We start from the raw sequence: 25992 nt of genomic DNA on the forward strand, positions 1-25992 counted from the left end.
TTGATGTGCTACTGGATTCAGTTTGCTGTATTTTGTTGAGGATTTCTGCATCTATGTTTATCAAATACATTGGCTTGAAGTCTTCTTTTATTTCTATGTCCTACCAGGTTTTGGTATCAAGATGATGCTGGCCTCATAGAATGAGTTAGGAAGGAGTCCCTCCTCCTCAATTTTGGAAGAATATTCCATACTTATCGATAGGAGAAACCAATATTTTTTAAATGGCCATACTGTTTAAAAGCAATGTACAGATTCAATGCGATTCCTATCAAACTAACAATGACATTCTTCACAAAATTAGAAAAAAAGCTAGTTTAAAATACATATGGAATCAAAAAAGAACTCGAATAGCCAAGGCAGTCCTAAGAATAAAAAATAAAGCTGGAGGCATCATGTTGCCCAACTTCAAACCATACTACAAGGCTACAGTAACCATAAAAAATTTAGAATCATTTGTCCAACCCCACAGAACGTATAAGAGTGAACTCTAATGTAAACCATGGACTTTGCATGACAATGATGTGTCAATGTACATTCATTGACTGTGACAAATATACCGCTCCAGTTTGGGATGCTGACTAGGGGCAGCCTATGTATATGCAGGAGGAGCGGATATACACAAAATCTCTCCACATTCTGTTCAATGTTCAATGTTGCTGTGGTAGCATGTGGTGATGTCCCATATGTGAATCTCCCTTCAGAATCCTGATGAAGTTGGAAGTTGATTCCACTCCTGCTGGGGGTCCATTTCTCCCATAACCTGAACAAAGAGAGCTTGAACAAGGAATTAAGATGAAACACCTGGGCTTGTAGCAATGAACCTATTCTTCCTTTATTTCTTCTATACAACCTTTCTTGTAATACATCCACTTAGACGTATTTTTTTTCGGTTATCTCTTCTATTTAGTCAGCCATTTCCCTGACTTCAGCCCACTGGAAATCATTCCTGTACAATTAATGATGATATATTTTAGCCATATAAATGAAATCACATTTTTGTTTTGTTTTTCTTTTTGTCTGGGGATATTAAAATATCCCCAGTCGACTATTCAATAGTCGACTGAAGCATCAGAAATCAATTTGCATTAGTCAGGATACTGTGAGAGTGTTTGGGTATAGCTGTTGACAAAATTTATGTCAAATAGCAAGATAGGAATTATGATACCTGCATTTATTTCTGTTCCTGTCATTATTGAATAGTGATATGACAAATATGCTGCCGAACTTTTCCTACAACTGATAATAACCCAAGTAGCTAATGATATCAAAAGTGCTCACTAGCATTCATAGCTTATAGACGTGGGGTTCCAGGCTCATTCTCTTCTGATAATGGGATAGGTAAAGAATAGATCAAGAGGCCAAGTTAGATAATTTTAAGGAGCATTTGGTTTACATGTGGTTGAAGTACAGAACCAGGTTAAAATCCTGATAACAACAACAATCGTAACATCCAGAATAATAATGGATGTAACAAAAAAAATTATGACCTGAGCCAGACATTCCTTTCCCTGTGGTACATCATGTAATTCTCACATTCTCAAAGGTCTGTGTCTAGGCAGGAACCAATGTGGCTGGGCTCCATTCATTCCCAGTAACGCAGACACCACTTCAGGGAGTGGGACCTCGCACAGTGGTAGATCCTGGGGTGCTGGGTGATGGATCTATTACTTTGGTACAATCTAAGTGATTGATTTTAAGTTAGATTGATTCCCACGGTCTTCACCACCCCCCCCCCCCCCAACAAGCTTTTTTTTTTTCTTGTCACTGTTGGGTTTCATTATTACTATTTGATATTTTAATGTTTGAAGTCATCATGGAACCTACAGTCTTGTGGGGCAAGAGTGACTAGTATGTAAACAAATGCATAAGACAAGGTTAATGACAAGAGTGACACTGAAGCTGGACACATTTCTCTACAGCCTACTCTTGCTCTCCCAACAGCTACTTCTGTGTTTGGATCAAGGCAAACAAGAGAAGTATCTTTTCTGAAGACTTTTCTTTAATGTAGTATGGGCTGTAACTCTCTTTGCCTCTGCTTTCTCTGTCTTTTTTTTTGTTAGTTTTGTGACAACATTTATTTTTTGTGACTTTGATGCTGTCTCCAGAAAAATGTGTCAAAATTTATGGCTTGCCAGTGATGTCTCTGTTTTCTATCTTGTTTTGAATTTGGTGGGATATTGGGCGAAAAGGGTCAAAAATGAGTGCACTTACTCTGCTATTTTGATCCAGACGGGGTACATCCATCTTTGCATTCTTATCAATTTTTCCCCCTTAGGATCAATTACTAAAAATGGAATTTCCAGGTCAAAGGGATGAGCTCTCTAAAAGTGTTTGATGCACATTGCTAAAATGTTCTCCATAAAGGTTATATCAATTTATTTTCTTGAGGTATGATGTGGTATGAAGTATGATTTCTTACACTTCTGCATCAACACCGTGTGTTCTCTTAAAAAGGGTTTTCACCAAACTCTTATGTAAATATCTCGTTATTATCTGCATTTATTTCATTGTTTGTGAAATTGATCACATTTAACATATTTTAAAATCATTTATAAATGTCCCTTTCATATTATTTGCACATTAAAAAATTATGGCTTAGTGGACTAAAATAAAAATTGTATTGTTACAAAATGTTTTTCTGAGTTTGAAGTTCACTCTTAAAGTTTCTTTTGATGGATTATTTTGTCATTCATTTATTTAAAAGTACTTATTGGTCTCCTTCTGAGTGGAAGCAGAATGCTAAGATGCCCCCAGCATCCCCACCCCCTAGACAGGTTCTGGATAATCGTCTGCCCTGGAGTGTGGGTGGAGCTTGTCACTCTCACATAATTTTGCTCCCATAAATATTTTATGGCAAAGTGAAGGGCTTTTGTAGATGTATTTAAGGTTCTTAATTAGTTGACTCACTCTGGGTTGGCCTGAAATAATCAGGTAAATCCTTTAAAAGAGAGCTCAGGCCTTCCCTGAAGAGAGATTCTAAGTAATAGAGTCTCCGGTGGCCTTGAAGAAGCAAACAGCCGTGTTTGAATTGTCTGCAGAGAGGGACACGTAGTGAGGACCTGAGAGAGACTGCTGGGAAGCGAGGGGTTCCTAGATGACAGCTGGTAAGAAAATGGGGGCCTTGGCTACACCACAGGGATGTGAATTCTGCCAACCGTCTGCGGGAACTTAGAAGTGGATCTTTTTTCTAGTCCAGCTTCAGGACGAGGATCAGCCAGGCAACAGCAAGACTTCAGCCTGGGGAAATGCTCAGCGGAGGCCCCAAGTGGAATGCATCAAATTCATGACTCACAAAAATCGTGAGATAGTAAATTTTTGTTCTTTTAAGGCATTCAGTCTGTGGTAATGTGTTACTCAGCAGTGGAAAACGAACACACCCTGTATGACAAGCACCAGTGGTACTCCCCGACTTGAAAGAGATGCGTCTCATCGGAGCCATGGCCTTTACGGCTTTGGCTTTGATGTCATGTTTGAAGACACTTTGTCCTCACTCCAAACTTTTGTGATTATTTACCCCATAATTTATTATTATTTTTATAGTTTCACTTTTACATGAATATCTTAAAATTCAACTGGAACTTATTTTCCTTGAAGGTATAAGACATCTAACTTTTTTTTCCCTTTGTAATTAATCTGTTGTCTGAAGAACATTTTTTGAATAAACCACCTACTCCTCATTGATTTGGCAAGTATCTTGGTTTAGAAGTACAGTCACTTATTTCTAGTAAGATATTATTTATGACATACCAACTTGGGCCATGGGTTAAGAACGGTTTAGTGCTGATTACTTCATTATTATAATTATGACCCAAGAGACAATGCAAGGAGCATAAAGATATAGTCATATTATCCCTTGCATTTGACTTCTTGCTTTTTTTGTCCAGGTAACCATATATTTGAAATGGTTTTGTATGAACCAACTAACTAAAATAAAACACTTTTTACCATTGGCTAAAGTAATTTCAATTGTATAGGTTGCTTACATTTTCTAAAAAAGACGTTTTCCTTCAAATCAACAGCAAGTATGATTAAAACCTGGTGTATTTTTTTAATAATGTGTGACTAGACTATAAATTCTTTGAGGACAAGGACTATGTCTGAATCATGCATTTGTTTCTAGTATCTAGTACAACCATGTTTAATAGTATTAGCTTAATAATTTCTAAATGACTGAATTATTTTAGCTATACTAATGCTGCTATGAATTTTACAGTGCTGGTGTATGCATTATTTTCTGTTAATCAGTGATGGTAAGAATGCAACCAAGTAAAACAGTCAATTTGGACTTTAATCATTACAAATAAATACATTCATCTAAAATTAAATTTAAGCATTCTTGTACAAAATAATTCTTAGAGCTCTTTAAGATAAATAGTCTTTGATACTTTCTGTTTTGTCAATGAGTAGATCTCACCGTTGTCTAGCATATCAAACTCACCTTCCTTACCTTACGTGGCTCTAATTCTTTCCTACATTGCTTATCATTATCTCTATCCCCTTTCTTTGTCTCTGTCTGTCTTTAATCAATCTAGTCTTCAGTATTGTCTTGGTGGGAAAATTCTCCAAAATATTATCCTGAAAACTTTTAGAATCAAGAGATTTTACAATGTACACTCTGTAAACAAAAACAGTATGATGAATTATATATTCTGAATACCAATGGGCTGACATTTCCAAAACAAATATTAAAATATTAATGGAGCTGTGTTTTGTGTCTTCCTCTATATCAAATGCAATTGTGTTTTTGTTGGACACTACTCTTTATTTTCCTGCGCAAGTCATCTTTTATCTTTGCAGGGCTGAATATGAGTCTAAAGGTGTCCACTTGCTTATTAATGAGGAAAATGTACTGAGAAAGAGGAAGAAGCATTCAAAATTTTGGGAATGTTTTGTGGTTTGTGGTGGGGGATGATGCTGGTGAGGAAGAGCGACCAAAGGAATGAGCATTCGTTGAAGATGCCTTCAGATGGCTTATTATTTTACTCTCTCTTTTATCTGTGCCAAATAAATACGTGTATTATTTATGGGGAAAAGTGGAAAAATGGGGACAGGTTAAAAATATGTTCGATTACTTACTTTACTTTTTTTTGTAAGCACAAAAGTCATTAAGTAAGCTGGCATTGGTTGTTGTGGAATATTGGCCCTACAAGTAAGTGGGACGGTTTAGAATACACATTAGTAATAAACCTAGGTTTGGTACAGTCAGCATTTCTCAAGCCTGTTTGACCACAGACCATATATTTTTCAACACATCTGTTAGTATTCTCTGGGTCCAGTGTTCCAGGATATATAACTTCCTGGAATGCAGGTATACAGCAGACCTGCACCAGACTCAGAGTCCATTCCTGATAATGCAGTTTCCCTTGTGTGTGCACAGCGTATACAGACATGTACACACCTCTCACGATGAGAGTTTGGAGTCCTGTTTTAAATACTTCTTAGTAAGTAATTTTCTCTGGCTTTTATTTTTGAAATATTTCCACAAATGTCCTTATATTTGCAAAATTGTCCTCGACAGACACCCTCACTCTATTTGATCACCCCCTTTTCACCCCATTGTGGGAGAAAGGATCCCCCACTCTAAACAGTAGGAGATGGCTGGAGACATGACACCCAAGACCCGATGGGGAAAATTAAACAGAAGTTTATTAACTAAACCTACTCAGGGCCCCAGGAGAAGACATTGCACACCACACAGGGCCACACGGGGACTGCACTCAACAGCAGAGACTCCAGCAGAACAAGCAGGGGCTTTGTAGTAACAAGAGGTGGGGTGCCCCCTGGTTTCCGTGGGGAGGTGGGATTGTGTGCAGAACTCTGTGCACTGGCAGGGAAGTGAAACCTGTTAGTTCAGTGGGGGGACCAGTGGGGTGGGGCTCTTTCAGCTGACAGGGGAATTAGTTGGATGGGGTCTTTCTCACTGTGTGGGGCCTTTCTGGCCAGAGCAGGAATGCTCATGGTTAAGCTTCTGGGGCCCCAGGACGCTCAGAGATGCCAGGGCAGCACATGAATTCTAGGCCTTCCAACGCCACCTCCTGCAAGTGCCTCAAGGTCTGTGTTTGGTGTGCTCTGGGTGCGGCTGGGCAGCTCACCTCTCCTTATCCATGGCAGATGTCTCTGACCCATGGCGTCAGCTTCTCTCCATATCAGATCTCAGTGTCGATTCACTTGGTATTCAAAGCCAGCTTGATTTTTATCCAACATAGCATTCTGGTACCCCCCTGGTGTGGCTCCTTGCTATTGCAATTGATGGTGGCTATTATACTTGATTCATTACATGCCATTGATCTTCGAAATTTTGATTAATGACAGGGAAACCTGAAAAGTTCAGAGTTTGGCTTTGGTTCAAATGAGCACCCGGAAGTTCAAATGCTTAATTCAAACTAAGACTCTTGGATAAGTAAATGTGGTTATGCAAAATTAGTCTGAAAAATCTCCTGGAAACAGTCCCTCTCTTGGAAATTTCTGGTATTTCCTTCTGCTTAGGCCATGGACCATAAATACTATGAAGACTTTTTCTTTCTTTTGTTCTGCTCACTTACTGCTGGCCATAGCCCAGGTTCTTAGGTTTTTGGGAATAGGTAGCGAATCAGGGGGAGAGTTCAGGGTGGCATTGTTGCATCACCAGCAGTGCATGCATTTCCCATGCACCTGGGCATACAGAGACACAAGCCCATCAGGTCCCAGGGTTCAGAGTAAAGAGATACCTGTTTTTCCCTGGAAAACTGACTTCTTTTTCAGATCCATGAGAACATGCTAATACCATGTGAATAAACAAGTGTCACCTAGACAAAGCAACGAGTTGACAAATGACAGTGGGAGAAATTCCCTCCAAAATGTACAGTTAACTCTTCTCAGCTCTCCCTTGCTTAATTCAGCCAGGCAGCCCTGAGTAACAGAGGGTCTGAGGGCTGCACTAAAGGCCGGTGGAGATGCTAGCTGTCAGGTCCACAGGAAAAGACTCTCCAGAGAAAGGGCTCTTGAATGAGGACATTCGAGGACCTTACCTACTCCAACCTTACCTCCCAATACAGTCCCTCTAAATTCAGACCAAGGGTTCACTTGGCATGCTGACAGTTTTGGGAGGTACCAGGCTAGATATGGCAGAATACAGTTCCATGGGGCTCATCTGGAACCGATGCTAATCTATGGTTTGTTTCTAGTCAGTGACTCATTTCAATTTCTTTGAGAACAGAGTATATAAAACAATGTGTTCATTATAACAAGAGATTCTATTTGGATTTGGATTATCCTGAGAATATTTAGAAAAACCAAATTAAAACTTCTGACATTGGATGTGTGCATGTGTTTTAGGTATGTTGCAGATCCCAGGAAACATTAAAATAAGCACTGAGCATCAACTCTGCAACTCAGAATTCTGGGAGAGATTTCGCTCAGGTCTTCACTCTGGGCGGACAGCTCATCTGGATGTTAATGATGGTTTGTTCACACCTGGACATAGCATAGGAGACCTGCTAATTATTCATGCTGTCCCAAATTACAAAACTATTTTGAGTAAAACAAAACCCAAAGCCTCCAGTGTCTGAAGAGTGAAAAAGGAGATCCCATTCGAACAGCACACATTATTATGGTATTTATAATATTGTTACATAATAACCATGTTAGGGTTCAAATTTTTAATTAAACAATAAAACATAGTAACTTTGGATTTTAGTTACATTTTTTTTAGTAGAAAAGACACAAATGTATTACTCCACTATCAATTCATAAATTGATTGACTAGAGAGTTATTATGAAAGACCAGTAGAAAATTTTGTTACATTGACTTTATTTAATAACTTAGTTTTAATAGTTTTGAATTTAAAAGTTAATGTTTAAAAGCCATATATTTCTAGTTTATTATTTTTATAAGCATAACGATTTAGAATTTTCTTTCTCAATATGTATTATATGTTTATTTTGTATGAAAGTATAATAATTTTTAAATATAAGGGCTTTGGAAGTTAACACACGGGCAAGCACTTAATAGAGATTTCCATGCTACTTATTCGGTGGGTTCTGTTCAATTATGTTGATATCATTTTGATTAATTTATTAGACTTTTCCTTTTTCTTAGGTCTTTCCATGGTAGAATTTATTTCAGTAAATGGATTCTTACTAGATTGACATGTAGCCATTTTTTACACAAAATTCTGCCCTATCAGGTGCTAATATGGAACGTGGATAGTAAATATTAACGTTTTCTAAAACTCTCATCTCTGTCTCTCTACATCTGAACCTTTAAGATGCATTGGTGTCAGTGGAGGAATTGTGTGACCTTACTTGCTTTCGTTTAGAACGCTTGTTTTCCTACCTAACACGACTCACGGTGGCCTTGTGATTAGCACTTGCATGTGTATCTGCAGTGAGTTCAGGCAGGTCCCCCGGTGCTCAGGAAAGCTTGCTTTGCCTTGCACCCATGCAGGGGTCTCGCTTCAGCCAATTGCCCTTTGGCACTGCCTTTCTTGCTGACGTTTCCGGGTACTGACCTGGCAAGCAGTGGACGTCCAGGCAGGAAAGAAGCTGCGAGAAAAATACACAGGAAGGAGCCCTCTGGGTGGAGGCAATGTCACCAAATACGAGTAGCCCCTTTAAAATGGAAAATGTGGTTTCTCCAATGTAACTTTCAGAGTAAAATTTAAACGTGAAGAAATAGATGGCTTAGATAGCAACTACATCCTTGTTTCCAAGCTATTCCCTGGAAGTACCGATGGCTTTTTAAAAAGTATATTTTTATTTTTGCCTCTGAAAAGCCACTTCTTATTCCGGCAGTGCATAAAAGTCACAGATTACATTTGGAAAAGAAAAATGAAATTTGAAAAAGAGTTTTTTTAAGCTGTCACAGCCAAATAGAGGCCACATGCATTTACACAAGGGAGTGAATCATTTTATTTTCATAAATGCAATTACTATTTTTGTTTGTTTGTTTGAGATGGAGTCTTACTCTGTCACCCAGGCTGGAGTGCAGTGGCACAATCTCGGCTCACCGCAACCTCCACCTCCTGGGTTCAAGCGATTCTCCTGCCTCAGCCTCCTGAGTAGCTGGGATTACAGGCGCCCGTGACCACGCCTGACTAATTTTTGTATTTTGAGTAGAGACAGGGTTTCACCATGTTGGCCAGGCTGGTCTCAAACTCCTGACTTCAGATGATCTGCCTGCCTTGGCCTCCCTAAGTGCTGGGATTATAGGCATGAGCCACCGCACCCGGCCCACAATTACTATTTTGAAAACAGCATCATGTAGACCACCATTGCACTAAATCAAGTGACACTCCTGAAACACATGATGGGTGAGTCTGTAGCAGCTTTGTTTGTGCAATCCTGCGTTAAAAGAGCTGCAGCTCACAGAGTGAGCTTTTTATATTCTCCTGGAGGGTCTCTAAAGAGAGGAAAAATAGAACTGATCAAGAATTTGGTGTCTAAATATTTTAACTCTTTGTAGAAGACAACGTAGTATGAATATTCTTAACTTTGGTAATTCGGTAAAAACATTTGGTAATAGTTTCCAGGAAACTTAAAGTGTTTTCAGGAAACGTAGATGCCACTAATGGGGAATTGATTAGATAGCTGAGGAGCCACACTCAAGAAGTGGTGCTAGGTACCGCGAAAGCCATAATTTTACAGATGATTTACAGCCGAAGAAGCAGGAAGATGGTATACCGGATGACTTCAGCTCCTTTCAACCACGACTGTGGGAGGGAATTCAGCAGAAAAGGCTTCCGGGGCAGAAAGCAGGCGTGGAAAGGCTGAGCCTCTCCCTCCTCCCAGCTCTCCTTTCCTCTCCACCCCTTCGACGCCCCACCTCCCACCTGATGTACCGTTGAAATGTACGTCTGTTTTGACACTTCTGGAGTCATTGCTACAACTTTAACCCTGACTGTCATTCCAAAGCTCAAAAAATGTGTTTATCCACTGATTCTGGGTTGAGACTGTGAATTTGGGTTAATAGCAATAGGAGATGAATGAGCGACATCTCTAAACCTCACAGCACCCTAAGGCGCTCCATGTATTCATATTTCTAATGACCAGTGTATATGTGGTTTTGTCTAATAAAATACTTACCTATATCTTTCCATAAACAGCTGTTTTGCTTCTAAAAAGGTGTGGTAGAAGTGAAAAACCCAGCTCCCCTTGATGGGATGGCTGGCTTAGTGTAAAGCAGTCCCTGGCTAGCTTAGTCTCTGAGCAATGGGTCTCCATTAGTGTTTTCTGTGATTCTAAGGATTTGGCTCATGCTGTGTGTCTCTTATCTGACATTAGTCACATCTACCCTTACACAGTGAGTCTGTTTTATGTAATTTCACATTAAAAATTCAGGGTGCTAGAAGGAATTGTCTTGGTTTGGTTTCCTGATCATCATGGATTCTCCCAGAATTTCTCCTCTCCCTTTCAACTACTATATAAAAGTTTCTTTTTCCAGCATCAGTGTGACAGTGAACTCTGCCACAGAGTGATTTACATAGGAATTATTACACTCAAACCTTGAAACAAAGCTGAGGGAGCTTAAAATATCACTTCCAGTACCTGCTATCACATGTATATAATTAAAAACCAAACATTTCTTTTTTTCGTATCGCTGAGAGAACAAAACAACATAGTGTAGATCCAGTTTGTTAGAAACCCCAGAAGATGGTCACACATCATTGCATTAAGCCTTTGTCCTGCTAAGAAAACTTTATATATAATAAATATAAAGTATAAAAGACTACCTGGGTTAAAGAAACAGATCCAGGAGCTGTTTGCCAAAGTCATCTGGGCCATATTCCTGCAGACAGGAGGGTCTCCCTCTCAAGCTGGTATTGCTCTGTCTCCAAGGAAGAAATGCCCCTCCACATATCTGAGAGTGCATTTAGGTACAATAACCTCGACTAGATAGCCCTTGGATGAAGGATAATGGAATTGTTTTGTATGATCTGAATTTAGAAAAAGGACCACATACCTAATCTTTAATAAGAAGAAAAGCAACGATAGGTTTAGTTTTGTACTACAACGTAACAGAAAGATCTTCTAACAATGTCCTGCGGCTTTCTGGTTTCTCTGAGCAGGAAGTGTTCTCTGGGAATGAGAGCCACTCTGGACGTTGCATTTGACTCATTTAGGCTGCTACCCACTTAAAGCATCTTTCTAATCAAAGCAGAGTCTGGGGTTAAATGGACTAAAAAAGCCATCAGTCCACCTGACTCAGTGTCTGAATCCACAGAAAACTTTGCCAAGTTTAGATACTAGAGCAGAGATTGTTTATACATTACAAGTTGTCTGAATTGATAAGTTATAAAGGAATTAGTAAGATGTAAACAACTTCACTCAGGTTCCCCCTCCCACCTCATTGAATACGTAGTGAAGATTGAATCGTTGTAAGTTGTCTCAAGAATAGATTTCATTACAATGTGAATTTGAATGGTGTGACTGATTCATGGTACTGCTGATTTAGAGCTTTTTTATATTGCTCAGGTGGTCCAGCTGGCTAGCTTTCAAATTCAAAGTTTTATCTTTACTTTGGTTTGTGTGAGCTACTTTATTCCTGGAACATCAAATGTAACATTTTAATCAAAAATAAAGGAAAACAGTATCATGTGATTTCTATACAAATAAAAAAAAGAAAGAAAGGCATATTCATCAACATAAAAGTCAATACTAAGAGAAAACTGGAACTTCCTAGCATTCATGCATTTTAAGAGAAAAAGAGAAGACTTTTAGAAAGAAAAGCTTTATGAAATAAACATACTTGAGAATATTAAAGAAACAAAGCTTTACCAATGAGCTAGGAAAAATTTAAGATTATAAATAAAATATATTTTGTGAAACTGAGATTAAGAAAGTAGAATGTGACTTTATTCACTTTTCTAGGTCTTTCAAATACTAAGCAAATTTTATTTCTATATTCATTCATATAAGGTCAATATTAAATTATATCCTATTTTCAATTCATTTATGAGTGTGTGAGTGTGTTTCATGGGTAAAATGTGGTATTGCCAATATTGAACTCATGTAATTCCTTTAGTGGTTTTGGAAGTTTGGGACTGATAAAGTAATTGCTACTTTAAAATTGAATTTAAAACTTAAATTTGCTTAAATTTAAAATTGCTTGGTGCAGTGTCCTCCTTTAGAAATAACTTTCTAACTAGACTTGTTGTCATCCAAAAAAGAAGGTGTGCAATGCCATATTCGAGTGTTTGCGGATGCAGAAATTCACAAAATATTGGCCTGAGGTTTGAATTAATAAGACCAGTGAACACATTTTGAATCACATTATTTGCCTGACCTTGGGTAACAGATTCCTAAAAACGTAGCCTTAATGTTAAGTTTGTTTCTACTTTGGGGAATAGAAAAAAAAAAGTTAGCATTTACACTTTTTATGAAAAATCCAATGTAAATCATTTTGAAACAAAAAGTGGGATAAAGATTTACAGTTAAATGAGGCGATGCTTGCATAACATTTCATAAATGTCACGTCTTTATTCTCATGAATGACCTTCTAATCAATAGGTTTACAGTTCTGACCAGTTTACAGATTCCACATTTTTCTGCTGGGGAGCTTCATGAATTGATGATGGGTGACCTAGTTTTTTATAAGAAGATCCAGGGGGCTCCCTTTGTGCTCCCATCCAGAGGCTGTGAGCCTCTGAGCCACTCAAGTACTCATACCACTACGGTCAGCTGCAAATTGTAATTGGTAATTTACACACTGATATCTCCAGAAAAAGTACTGACAAGAGGTTTTAAATCCAAAATATTAATACTTTCCTGCTGATGAAAGCGGTAAGAGGAAGAGGAGAAGAAGATGATGAAGAAACAAGAGGAGGATGAAGAGGATGAGGAGGAGGAGGTGGAGGAGGAGGAGGTGGAGGAGGAGGTGGAGGAGGAGGTGGAGGAGGAGGTGGAGGAGGAGGAGAGGATGAAGCAGAAGAAAGGAGGAGGAAGAGAAGGGAAGACGAAGGAGTAGGAGAAGGAGAAGGGAGACGATGTAAACCTTTCTGAACGTCATGTAAGATTCTACTTGGCTTTCAGTGACAAACATTGTATGTTAATTTCGCTAGGTGAATAAACATAGCTTTGCTTACGTGTGTCTTTTCGTCTAGTTATAGAGTGTCACTTCTTGAGGGAGGTGAAGAGATGAATAAGGAACTTCACACAGTTGAGGTCCTAGAACCAAATAACACCATTAAACTGTGCAATTGCAAAAGCTGCTTATAATGCTTTCTGTAAGTTATGCTTCTAAAAATATATTTTGCAGATGTCTCCAGGTATTGTATTCTTTATAATAGCAGTCATAACTCTTTTCTTCTATATCTAAATCATTACATCAAGGATGTAGTTACCATTGAGCTTTTGAGAGCACTGAGGGGTCCAATGCTTTGCTACTCAAAGAGTGGTCATTGGACCAGCAGCAGCAGCAGCAGCAGCAGCAGCAGCAGCAGCAGCCAGGAGCTTGTTAAAAACAGAGACTGTTAGGCCCTTCCTTTCTCTGTGGAAACAGAATATGTGTTTTAACAGGGTTCCTTTTGGGTGATTCTTGAGCTCATCAATGTTTCAGAAACACTGATTTTACTTTCTTCTGTATCTTCCCAAGCAGGAATATATCCATGCATAGATAGGCATTAATAATGAGAGTTTAAATGAAGAAACCAAGCCATCTTATTGGAGTGTTTAAGATGCACATGCTCTGTTTCCAAGTCATGAGGTTGTTTTGTTATTTATGTGGAGCCATAAAACACAATAGGATTTTAAAGTCTATTTATATGCATAAAGCTGGCATACATAGTCTCAAATCAATGCATTTATTTTCATTATCCTTGCATAATAGCCAATAACCCATAAATTATCAATCCTGTCATCACAACTTTTGCAAATCCTAAAATTGAGCATAATAAACTTTTTGGATGATTAAAATGTTACCCTAATTATTTATAACAATTAATTTTATCTCCAGCTCTTGGATTCTATTTGATCTGCCTTTACACATAGTTGTTAAGAAAATCATGCCAGTATGTTTGCGCATGAACATCTGAATCAGAATCTATCCAAATCCACTGGATTATTTCAACTCTTGACAATAAATCCCAGTTTCTGTGTGTGTTACATAGCAATTCCTATGACTCAGAAAGGCGATTTGACTAGATCTGCTGTTACAGCAGAGACCTAGCAAGAAGACGAGAAAGCTCAGTGGTGGAAATGTAAACACATTGTTGATGAGGTTACATTAGGCTATTTAAAACATTATTTAAGTACAGAGAAGAGATATCTGCTGTACTGTAAGACAACCCAAAATTCTTACTGATGGATGACTTGAAAGAAAGCATGGACTGAAACCAGGGATCAGAAAGTCAAAGCTATAAGGATCCACTTAAGTTAAAACGACTGCATATTTACAACAGTCCTTCTCTCTCCTCATATATGCAAGAGCACTAATGGGATCTGAGACCTTTTTTTTCATGGCCAATTGTCTTTCAGAATTGCCATATTTTTAATTCTCTGAGATAGTTTAGACATAAGCCTACATTAAATAAAAAATGGCAATCCAATTAAAATATGTAAACTATTTGTATATGTTTATTTCTTTTTGCTAAATTTAATCAATGTACTACCAAAATAACTGGTCATTGATGTATTGCAAAGTAGAGAAAGAATAAGGCATTGGGTATGTATTTATTTTTGCTGTTGTTCAAAGGGTGGCTCTTTAAGAAGCTAAGATTGTAAGAGCAGGTAGAAAAAAGGCGAACAATGTTTAATTGTCTTCTTGTTTTCTTTTTAGAATTGAGCAAATAGCTGGCATTCAATCATTAGCTATTAACTGGACTACACCTCTTAGCCTAGTTCCTACTGTTGCTAAATAGCCACAGAAGTCCACTGGACAGGGAAGGCAATGCAGCTTAATGCCTAATTATGCAGGTCATTTTTGTCCAGATGCTAGCTTCTGTGCTGTGGGAATAGGAAACAGCTTCTTGCATTCTTTAAGCCACATTTTTTCTCTCATCTGTAAGATGGGCTTACACCTATGTCAAAGGGTTATTTTATTTTAAGAATTAAAAATTACGTGTAAGAGTACTGAATATGATGCCTGGGATGCAGAAGGCCTCAATATACGGCGATACTTTTATTATTGCCGAGGTTGCAATGGAAAAGTACAAGTACTATCTTTCCCTTCTCAGTGCTCAAGGTGCTGGGAGTAGCAAAGACAGATAGATGGTGGAGAGGGGAAGCTGCATGGATAAAGGTACCATAACTGTTGCTCCGGAAGTAAACCCTTGCCTTTATTATTTGTTCACATGCTCCCAGCATGTATGGGTCAGCAAGGGAAACTGCATGTAAACATGTGGCTGTCTCTTTGTAACCCCAGGAGCCACATCATATGCCACCTTCCATTAAGGTTTACTTTCAATAGCTAAATCCTGGCATCCTCTAGCTACATTAAGAGTAAACAGGGTCCTTGAGGTTCATCCATATTGTTGCAAATGTCAGGATTTTCTTTCTTTGATAAGGCTGAGTAGTATTCCATTGTGCGTATACACCATAACTTGTTTATCAATTCATCTGTTGGGCATTTAGGTGGATTCCATATTCAGGCTGTTGTAAATAGCGCTGCAGTAACATGGGAGTACAGATATCTCTTCAACATACTGATTTCATTTCCTTTGGGTTTATACACAGCAGTGGGATTGCTGGATTATATGGTAGTTCTATTTTTAATTTTTCAAGGAACCTCCATACTGTTTTCCATAATGGCTGCACTAATTTATGTTTCAACCAACCCTGTAAAGGTTCTCTTTATTTCTACAGCTTCACCAACATTTGTTTTCTTTTGTCTTTTTGATAACAGCCATCGTAAGTGGAGTGAGGTGATATCTCATTGTGGTTTTGATTTGCATGCTTCTCGTGACTAACGACGTTGATTCATTTTTTGATATACTTGTTGGCCATTTCTGTGTCTTCTTTGGAGAAATGTCTATTTAGGTCTTTTGCCCATTTTTTTTAATCATGTTAAGTGAAATAAGCCAGACACGGAAAGATAAATACCACATGATCTCACCCATATGTGGAATCTTAAAAAAAAGCATATAATAGAAACAGAGTAGTACAGTGGTTATCAGAGTATGGGGAAGGAAGGGAGGAGCGAAGGATGGGGAAAGGTTGGTCAATGGCTACAAAGTTACAGTTCGATAAGAGGAACAAGTTCTGATGTTCTATTGCACAGTAGGGTGACAATGGTGAACAGTAAGGTACTGTACGTTACAAAATGGCTAGAAGAGAGGCTTGTGAATGCTCTAACCACAAAGAAATGATAAACACATGAGGTGATGGATATATTAACTACCCTGACTGGGTCATTATACAACACATATGTATCAAAACCCCAAACTGTACCCTCATTCACATGTATGATCACAATGTGTCAATTTGAATGGATGCATGAAAAGAGTAAACAGTGTCATCCCAAGGTACCTGAATATTAAGCAAATCCCAAGGATGTGCCCAGCCCCTGCTCCAAGTTCAGCTCCATTTTCTGGAATGTTCAAGAAAACCACTCTGACTAATGTTCAAGTCCTTTGGTTTCCTCAGTTGAGTAAAATAAAGAATGATTTCACAGAAAATACTTGGATGAATTTTTTAAAAAGCTGAAGGTTTGAGTGAAAAGAGGGAAAGGAAGGAGAATGTGTTTACTGCTGTTGGAAGAGCACATGACCTTTGCTTTATCACCCTGAAAAGTGGAACCCATCTATCAACTATCGAAAATGTCATTCAGCGACACAGTTCTGCTTTCTTCTTTATTTTAGGTGATGGCCCTGTGAGGTGCAATTATCTGTAGTTTAAACCTCAGGGAATTACATTTAAGACTCCCAAAATGGTACATTTGGCAAATCATGAAACTTTTACATTGTATTACCCCATCATTGACCTGTTTTGAATTGTGAAGATAATTTTAGCTCGTTTCTCTTAGCCATATTTAAGACACTATGCATATACTTGTGTGAAGCTTGTAGAATGAAAATAAAGCTGCTTGGGATGATTATGTTGACATATGCATGTTAGCATGTGGCTCTGTTCTCCTGCACCCTTACATCGTCATCTGGTAGCATTCCAGCAAAATCATTCCAATTCATCATGTATTGTCTTTTTCTTCTTACTATTTCATGATGAAAGTTTTCAATACTAATGCTGCAAAGTGGGTATTATGTTGATTTATGCTAATCAGTTTCATGGATGCTGTCATATTACATTGTTAAGCAATGACACTGGTGAAATATTCTTGCATCTACTGTTATTGTGCAGACAGGCCAGTAGTGCCAAAGTGAAACATTCAGGCACCTGCCACCTTTGCTTTTTGCTGGTTTCTGTCCGGCATGGATTTGCTAAGAATAGTGAGAAGGGAGGCAGAGAGGGTTTTGTCTGTGCTGTTATATGTCATCTTAAAGAAAGAAATAGTGTAGAAAAAGGGGTTTTATTTTTGTACACATACAATGTAGTGTGTGTGCATGTGAGTGCCTGTGAATTTATAGTGACTTCATTGGCACGTATTATTTTCATGGCAGTACTTCTGTAAATGGTGTGTTAGTATCTCCTAGAGGAGCTGCTGGCTTTAGGATTTTACCACTAGCTCATAAAACAGTGAAGCTCTACCGTTAAAGCTAAAGCTTCGGGAGGCAGTTTTCAGAGATAAGTTTATTTTAAAAGAAAAGTCTACAAGGGGAGATTGATTTGGCGGTTTTAAATGCTGCTTCTGCAAACCTTTTTGAGCTGTGTTTTCGCCTCTGAACATCTGAAGCCACTTTATAGGGAACTAGAGAATTGCATGGACAGAGGTATTCTTCCCAGTAATAAAGATATACTGCCAATAGAGTCAGCTCATGGGGAGCTGTTGGGTCGGCAAGGTTTGTCTTTATTGCCCCTCTGCCTGTGGGCAGAGCCTGCCCCACTTCCGGAGTCTTGGAAAGTCCCCAGGGTCCTGGGCCCGCTGTTCTGGAACTCTTCACACAGGCCACTCTCCCTATTCATTGTACCTGTGCCATCCACTTGGGATGCACTTGAGTGTTGGCTATTGAATCGAGTAAGGTAATTCAAAAGAAGTATTTTGATTGGCAACAGTTTTATGTGCTGCCACTCAAAGATGTCATGTGCCTTTCGACTGCATTCCAACGTCCTTAGAGGTGTGGTAAGATCTGGGAGAGCAAAACGATTGTACTGCCTTCTTAAGTTCCCCAACACTGCTCATGTGTTCTGTAGGTGACCTGCTGCCCCATCTGTGCCTAAAAGTCCTCCCTTCCTGTCCAGGTGAACATTATCATGCCGGGACGGTGGCTGATTACCCACAATGTGCAAAGCATTGTTGCAGGAACTGTGAATTCAAGGAGAAATGAGAAACAGTCCTGGTCTCTGAGGCACTGACACCCAGAAGGTTATTGAATGTTATTGTAATTGTTGAATAACGTGTGTGTACATGTGTGTGTGTGTCTGTGTGTGAATGCCTCTGTGTGTGTGCATGCCTGTGTGTGTGTATGTGTGTGTGTGTGCCTGCAGGATTGAATTGTGTTTTATTTTTCTCTGTATCACAGGAGCCTCTATCCAAAGCTTTTGGCAAAGTAGATACTTTATGTGAGTTAATTAAGAACTGATAATGGAGTAAAGAAAACTGTAATTACTGTGAAACATAAGTACTGGTGAGCTTCTTGCAGATCCACAAAACATGTGTAAATACCTAAAGGAGGGACCTGTGTTCTTTTACAACAATGGCTGAACAGATGCCAAAGGGTAACACATAATGTGATTTCATGGGAAAGTCTGGTCCATGATCTTTAAAAACTAATCACCAAGAAGGAGCTCCTCTTGGGGTCTTGTCTTCCACTTCAATATTTAGCAATCATTTTCACATAGATCTGTTAAAGCAGAAGAGTCCTGCTTTGGCTTTCCCACCTGTTGTGAAGTGTCACCTCAAAGCCTAGATTTTAGCTCAGTTATTTCTCAACGAAAGCAACTGGAGATTAATTATACACATGAAGCTTGCTCCCGAGCTCTCTTTTTGATCACTATGTTAATTTAACAGGAGAGCTTCTATCTAAAGCAAAAGGAACACTAGTTCCCTGGAAGTGGAGCATGCAATAAAGGCTGTGGAATGCTACCTCTGGGGAGGAAGTGTGGCCTGAAGATGCAGCCAGATACCCAGGTCCCTCCACACCTGCCCTGCTACAGAGAAAGAAGGCAGCACTAGGCCACTCCACTTCTGACAACGTTTATTTAAAAAGTGAGCTGGGTTTAACCAAAGGAATTCATTGATCATTTAATAGCGAGGACTTAGCCTTGGAAAAATAAATGTCACGTCACTGACAGTAATCCACGAGGAAAAAATAAATGACAAACAGTGTGAGGGCACCCTTTCCACTCGGATTCCTTCCTTCTGCTATGCTATTTGCCCCCAGCTGGTGTTTAGACTCTAAGTTAGAATAATCACGATGCCAAGTACCAACTAGAAATTATCACACTACTTTTCTTTTGACATTCATGATTTATTTTCCTAAAGAGTGTCTATATGTGTGGTTTGTAGGGCTTGGGGGTGTGGGGAGACGGAGAAGGAGATCTGGTATTTACCTCACGAGGAGTGTTATTCAAAGACCAGGAAAGAAACCCGATGTTTGCTGCAGCTAAATGACAGTATTTATTATGTACTCACAAAAGGGTAAAAAACGCTCCTGTTGATTATTTTGACATTAAATTGCTTGCAATACATGAGGGATTAATTATGACATGGCACACTTCATTCTGCAACCTGAATTAGCTGGAGTTTTAAAGAAGGGTCCACGTTCGCAGTCTCATTTGTCACACGGTAAGAATATGGGTTTCTCTGTGCTCTATTCTTTACGAGGAGGTTTGATCATAAACTCAGTGGCCTCACTGAATACACGCATTTCTTACTCAGATCAAACAAAGGTATACAGCCAGTCTTTATGTATCATCCTCTTTCATGCAGCCAGGCTTTTATTGACTTGACTTTTAACTGAGGTGTAGGTTGAGAAGGTTCCATCTTGTCATCTGCCTGGAAGGTGGTTACAAAACCTTGCAGCCAGCCAGTCTCCCCAGATACATATGTGGGTGTATAGAATATGACCTGCTGCTGCTCCTCAAATAGACAACTGTTGAGTTCTGTGGGTAGAAGGGATGAGGTCCAGTCATGCATGTGTACCTACAGGAACGGAGGTTGAGAGGAAAGTGTACCAGATGACAGCAGATGATGACATGGGAAGACCCTTTATGCCCTATGTTGTTGGATGACCAGGACAACTCTTGCCTCATCTTGCTGAATGAACAGGGAAGGAGATTTTCTAGTCCAAAGCCACTGGAACGGAATGCAGCTCTTCGACGCAAGTGCGGATCGCTCTGTCGTGCTTATTACTCCTAGTTCCCAGGCTAGAAGTAGAAAACCCCAGGCCTGGCAGAAGACTGCAGTCATCCCTGAGAGAGGAAGGAACTGCCATGTGGAACGGAGAGAACAGGGCTGGTGCTTCCCTTTCTGTGCCAGAATCTGCATCACCCGCAGGCATGGAAATGAAAACGCCCAGGCAGCTGTAGGGAGAAGTGTGGTTGAGGGAGCGGGGAGGAGGGCAGCCCAGGAGCTTCCTTTGTTATCATGAGGGCCTGATTGTTTCTGACCACTAGTTTTATGGGCTATTCTATATGGAATCCCAGTGAATACATCCCTAGGTAATTGAGAGAGCCCAGTTACTGAAACAAACACAAAACCCTCCTAAACTGCTGAACTGTAAAGAATAAATGTGATGAGGGGCTTGGCTGGTAGTGGTGGCTTGAAATTTTCATACGTGGCTTTTAGAGCACTTTTATATTTGAAAAATGTTTTTCAATCATTCTGAGCAGTTTTTGCTTGTGATGATTCAGCAGGTCACCTGAGATTGCCTGAGTGATAGATGACAACACCTGGGTGAGGTGATTTTCAAGGTCAGAGAACAGGTGCCTAGACAGATGCAGGACCAGGCTCACAGACTGCCGGACCCCAAATGTGCCACGCCCCATGGATTCCAAGGTCCCTTCTAAGGAGGCCCAGGATGAGGAGCTGGGAAAAGCAGGCCCCGGCTCTTTCCACCCACCACACGCTCCTGTTTGTAGCCGACTGGAAGACGTCCCTGTGTGTCAGGAGTTTGTGTATTCTGATCTCAGAAGCCAATGAGTGAGATACATGGGGAGAATCCAGCTCAGATAAGGGACTTGGAGCTACAGGATCAGAGAAGTCACAGGATTCTGCTGAGGGCAAAATTCCTTCACAAGAAAGAACTTGAGCCTACAGGTCACGCTGGGGGATCTCTGTGGTTTGTTCATTCCACCCACAGGAACTTTAGGTCTTGTGAAAAATGTACGCGTCATAACTGTGCAATATAATTTATTTAGCCAGAAAAATGATCTTTTATTTACAGACTTGTACTGCTTTGACAGAAATGCCAGAGTCTCTTACCTTGAGATCCACAACAACTGTGATTCTTGAAGGAATTTTGTCATCCCACTCTGTTTGTCTGTCCTAGTTCTATATCTAACATAAAAGAAAAATCCAATAGCATTGAAGTTAAATAATACATTTTCCCCTCCTAGAACCAATAAATCTGTTTAAAGATGCATTACTACTTTTCTGGAGGGATAATTTAGACTATGTATCAAAAAGGAAAATCAATAGTTTTTTTCTATTACAAATAATTGCCTGTTTGACTCTTTTCCACTTTTTCTTTTTTATTTATTTTGGCTTCAGAATATTTCTACTGAGAACATCTCATGCTTTAAGCCTAAACTAATAAGGGTTCTTACAAGACAATGTCTTCCATCAGAGGAGCCCCTCTTCTCCTGAATTTGTAGAGCTTCCCATATTCCATAAGAGGGGAAATCAGAACAGGCCAGGTTCTCATGGGAACAGTTTGAGCTGTAACCGTAAACTAACAGACCTTGCCCACAGCAGGCAAAGCTGCAGTGAGTGGGAATAGCTCCCAAGAGCAGGCAGAAAAGAATGCCCACTCTCTGGCTGATGCCAGGGTAGAGGGCTCAAGGCAGAGCTGCTGGCCCCAAGAGCATGAGTGAGAGTTATCTTTCCTACCTAGGTTTAAGCTAGTTAATTACAAAACTTCTTGTATAAACTGTGGCCTGGAAGCCTCCATCCAAGGCCCCTCTTTAAGCAGTTAGACTGTGATCAGATAGCTATCTGAGACTTCTCTGTCCAAAGAATATCTGGTGGGAAATACCTAATAAGGATGATAAGAAGATGGCAGATAGGAGACAAGATTAACTGCAGCTCCCATTTGGATGGACAGAACAGTGTTTGAAGATTCACATCACAAACTCTTGCTCCAAGAACCATGGCAGGAAAACCAAGAGAATTCACAGATCCTTTGAAAGAAGTGGCATAGCACTGCAAATTCCATGAGACAGGTGGAAAACTGTGAGTCCCCACCCAAACTGTGAGAGGGGAAAACATGCCTCCGAACACACATCGCCACTGGGGAATCTGAAAATCCAGATCAAGGGAGAAGGATTTAACCTTACCTGGAGGTGAAATGGATTTAGAGAGCCGTGCAAAATATAAAAGTAGCAGCAGCAGCAGCGGGCAGAGCCTTATAGGCGCTCCCAGTCTCAGCTTGAGCCCAGGGAAGCCATCCCTGGCTATACCTCACAGGGGCCTTCAGAAAAGGCACCAAGCAGAATTGGGGAAGGGTCACCGGCTGTAAGAAGCTTGCAACTGAATTTTGCATCAATTCTGACTGGACATTAACTTTTTGTAGCAGAATCTGGGGGTGATTGGGATCTGCTGCAGATAGGAGATAGGAGGGCAGGAGCCGCAGCCAACATAGTAGGCAGATAGGGAGGACTTACTTGCTCAGTGGAGTAGCTTATGGCCTGGGGCAAGATCTGAGTGTCCCCCCGCTAACAACCCCCCAACACACAGGCTGCCTGGAGATAAACTCAGTGCTATCAGTTGGGAATGGTGGGAGCGAGGCTGGCCTTGCCAACTGTGTGGGAGGTGGGAGAGGCCTTTCAATGCTGACTTTCCTCACTTCCCTGGTGAACAATACTGCTAAGCAGAGGTAGCTATGCTCCTCTCTGGAACATAACCCCACTGGCCTGAGAACCAACCCCACATCCCCAACACTGACTGCAACAATTCCCTCCCAAGGAGACTCTGAGCCCAGACCCACCAAACCCTGCCCCCATCTGACGGTTTTTCTCCACCTGTCCTGGTAGCTGAACACAAAAGACAAACACTCTTGGGAGCCTTATGACCCCAACCATTACCTGAATAACCAGAATACTCACCCTGGCCAACTTAGCACAAGCTTATATCCCCCTTCTATTACTGCAGTTGGTGCTCTCTTGAAAGTGCCACCTCCTGGCTAGAGGCCAACCACCTCAGGCCATTACAGTAACTCATGACAGAGTAACCCTGCTCCAAGGAAGGAGAAAACAACAGTTAATCCCACCACCTGCAACATTCTGGCTAACCAGAGGCCCTGAGTCTGATCACATGACAACTTCATTAATCTTATTACCAGCATTTAAGAAAGCCAGCACACAAAAACATATCTACAACCAGGGCCTCTCCTCTGCCACCTCCATCAGAGCAGGTGCTGGTATCCATGGCTGGGAGACCAGAACATGGACCACATCACAGGATGCTTTGCAGACACCCCCCAGCACTAGCCTGGAGCCTGGTAGCCCTTCTGGGTGGCTAGATCCAGAAGAGCAATAACTACCACTGCAGCCTGGCTCTTAGGAAGCCCCATCCCTAGGGGAAGGAGGAGAGCACCTCATCAAGCACCACATCTGTAAGACAAAAAAATCTGAACAGCAGTACTTGAGTTCCAGATCTTTCTGCTGGGGTGTAGTTTCTCACAGCAGAGACACAATTGCAGTGCTTGATGCTATAGGGAAAGTCTGCACCTATACCCTAACAGACAGGCAGCCTCTGTGATCATGAAGGGACTTGGAGAAGGGGTCCTTGTTCCCCTCTGGTACTCTCGTGAAGATATAGCTGGGGCTTCTCCCACAGGAATGCAGCATGGAGGCACCTATAGACAGGCTTTCTGGAACAGTCCAAATTGAGTGCAGTCCCACAGGAGGACCATGCTCCAGATTCAGGCCTGCACGAGAGGCAGAGTCACAATTCCTCCCTACTTGGAGCATCAACATTCCTATAGATGAAAAGAGGTGCCTATCTGATCTGAATAGCTAAAACACCAGGACAGCAGCGAGGCTGTTAGGTGAATAGCTTTGCTGCTGACCTGGGAGGGGAACTGAGGTAGGTCTCACTCTTCACCATGATAAAACCTCAGCATACCTGGTTGAGTGCTTCTCCAGCCACCCTCATTAAGGCTGGGGCCGCGGCCTACTGCTGGCTGTTACATCTACCCACCTGCCTTAGTGACAATGGGTGCCTACCCAGGGTTACCTCCTTGATCGGCCTGAAGCCTGAATCATCAATACAGTAAATAAAACACCAGGAAAAAATTAAATAAATAGATAAAGTATACACCATGAGAGAATGGGATAAGTTTCAAGAGATCCCTGCCATTCCAGCTCCATTGGAGACAGTGAACTCACCCACACACCAAGAATGTAACTACTACAAAGAGCATCAGGGAAAACCAGTGCACAAAAACTCCGTAACTAAGGATCTCATACAGAGTCTTTACTCCTGCAATCACCAAGAATCAAATTCGGATAAAATAAACATTAAAGTCTGATCCTTGAGAGGGAAAAAAGAAAGAAAACAAAAACAAAAAAACACAGTCCAATGAGAAATAAATTCAAGAACAATTTTAAGAAATAGTCTACTCAAACGACAAAGAACCAGAGAAGTAATTCTGGTAATATGACGAAACGGGGTTCTATAATACCCTCGAAAGATCACACTAGCTTCCCAGCAATGGATCAAAACCAAGAAGCAATCTCTGAATTGCCAGATAAAGAATTCAGAGGGTTGATTATTAAGCTACTCAAGGAGATGCCAAAGAAAGGTGAAAACCAACTTAACAAAATTTAAAAAACAGAATATGGATGAAAAATTCTCCAGAGAAATAAATATCATAAAGAAAAAACAATAACCACTTCTGGAAATGAAACACAACTAAAGAAATACAAAATGCGGTGGAAAGTTTCAACAATAGACTAGAACAAGTAGAAGAAAGAACTTAAGAGCTCAAAGACAAAGTTTTTGAATTAACCCAATCAGACACAGACAAAGAAAAAAGCATAAAAAAATGAACAAAGTCTCCAAGAAATTTGGGATTATGCTAAATGGCCAAACTTAAGAATAACTGGTGTTGCTGAGGAAGAAGGGAAATGTAAAAGTTTGGAGAACTTATTTGAGGGAATAATTGGGGAAAACTTCTCTGGTCTTGCTACAAGAATCTCAAAGAACTTCTGGGAAATTCATCACAAAATATTGTCACCTAGGTACATAGTCATCAGGTTATCTAAAGTCCAAAGGAAGGAATCTTAAGAGCTGTGAGACAAAAGTATCAGGTAACCTATAAAGGAAAACCTATCAGATTAACAGCTGATTTCTCAGCAGAAACCTTACAAGCCAGAAGGGGTTGTAAGAAAGAGATTGGGGTCCTATCTTCAGCCTCCTTAAACAAAATAATTGACAGCTAAAAATATTGAATCCAGCAAAACTAAGCTTCATAAATGATGGAGAGATAAGGTCGTTTTCAGACAAACAAATGCTGAGACAATTCACTATTACCAAGTCTACACCACAAGAACTGCTAAAAGGAGTTCCAAATCTTGAAACGAAACCTAAAAATACACCAAAACAGAACCTCCTTAAAGCATAAATCTCACAGGGCCTATAAACCAATAACACAATGAAAAAAACGAGATATTTAGGCAAAAACTAGCATGATGAATAGAACAGTACCTCACATCTCAATAGTAATAATGAATGTAAATGGCTAAATGCTCCACTTAAAAGCTACAGAATAGCAGAATGGATAAAAATCCACCAACCAAGTA

This window comes from Gorilla gorilla, chromosome 17, assembly GCF_029281585.2.
Source record: "Gorilla gorilla gorilla isolate KB3781 chromosome 17, NHGRI_mGorGor1-v2.1_pri, whole genome shotgun sequence".
Lineage (NCBI taxonomy): Eukaryota > Metazoa > Chordata > Mammalia > Primates > Hominidae > Gorilla > Gorilla gorilla.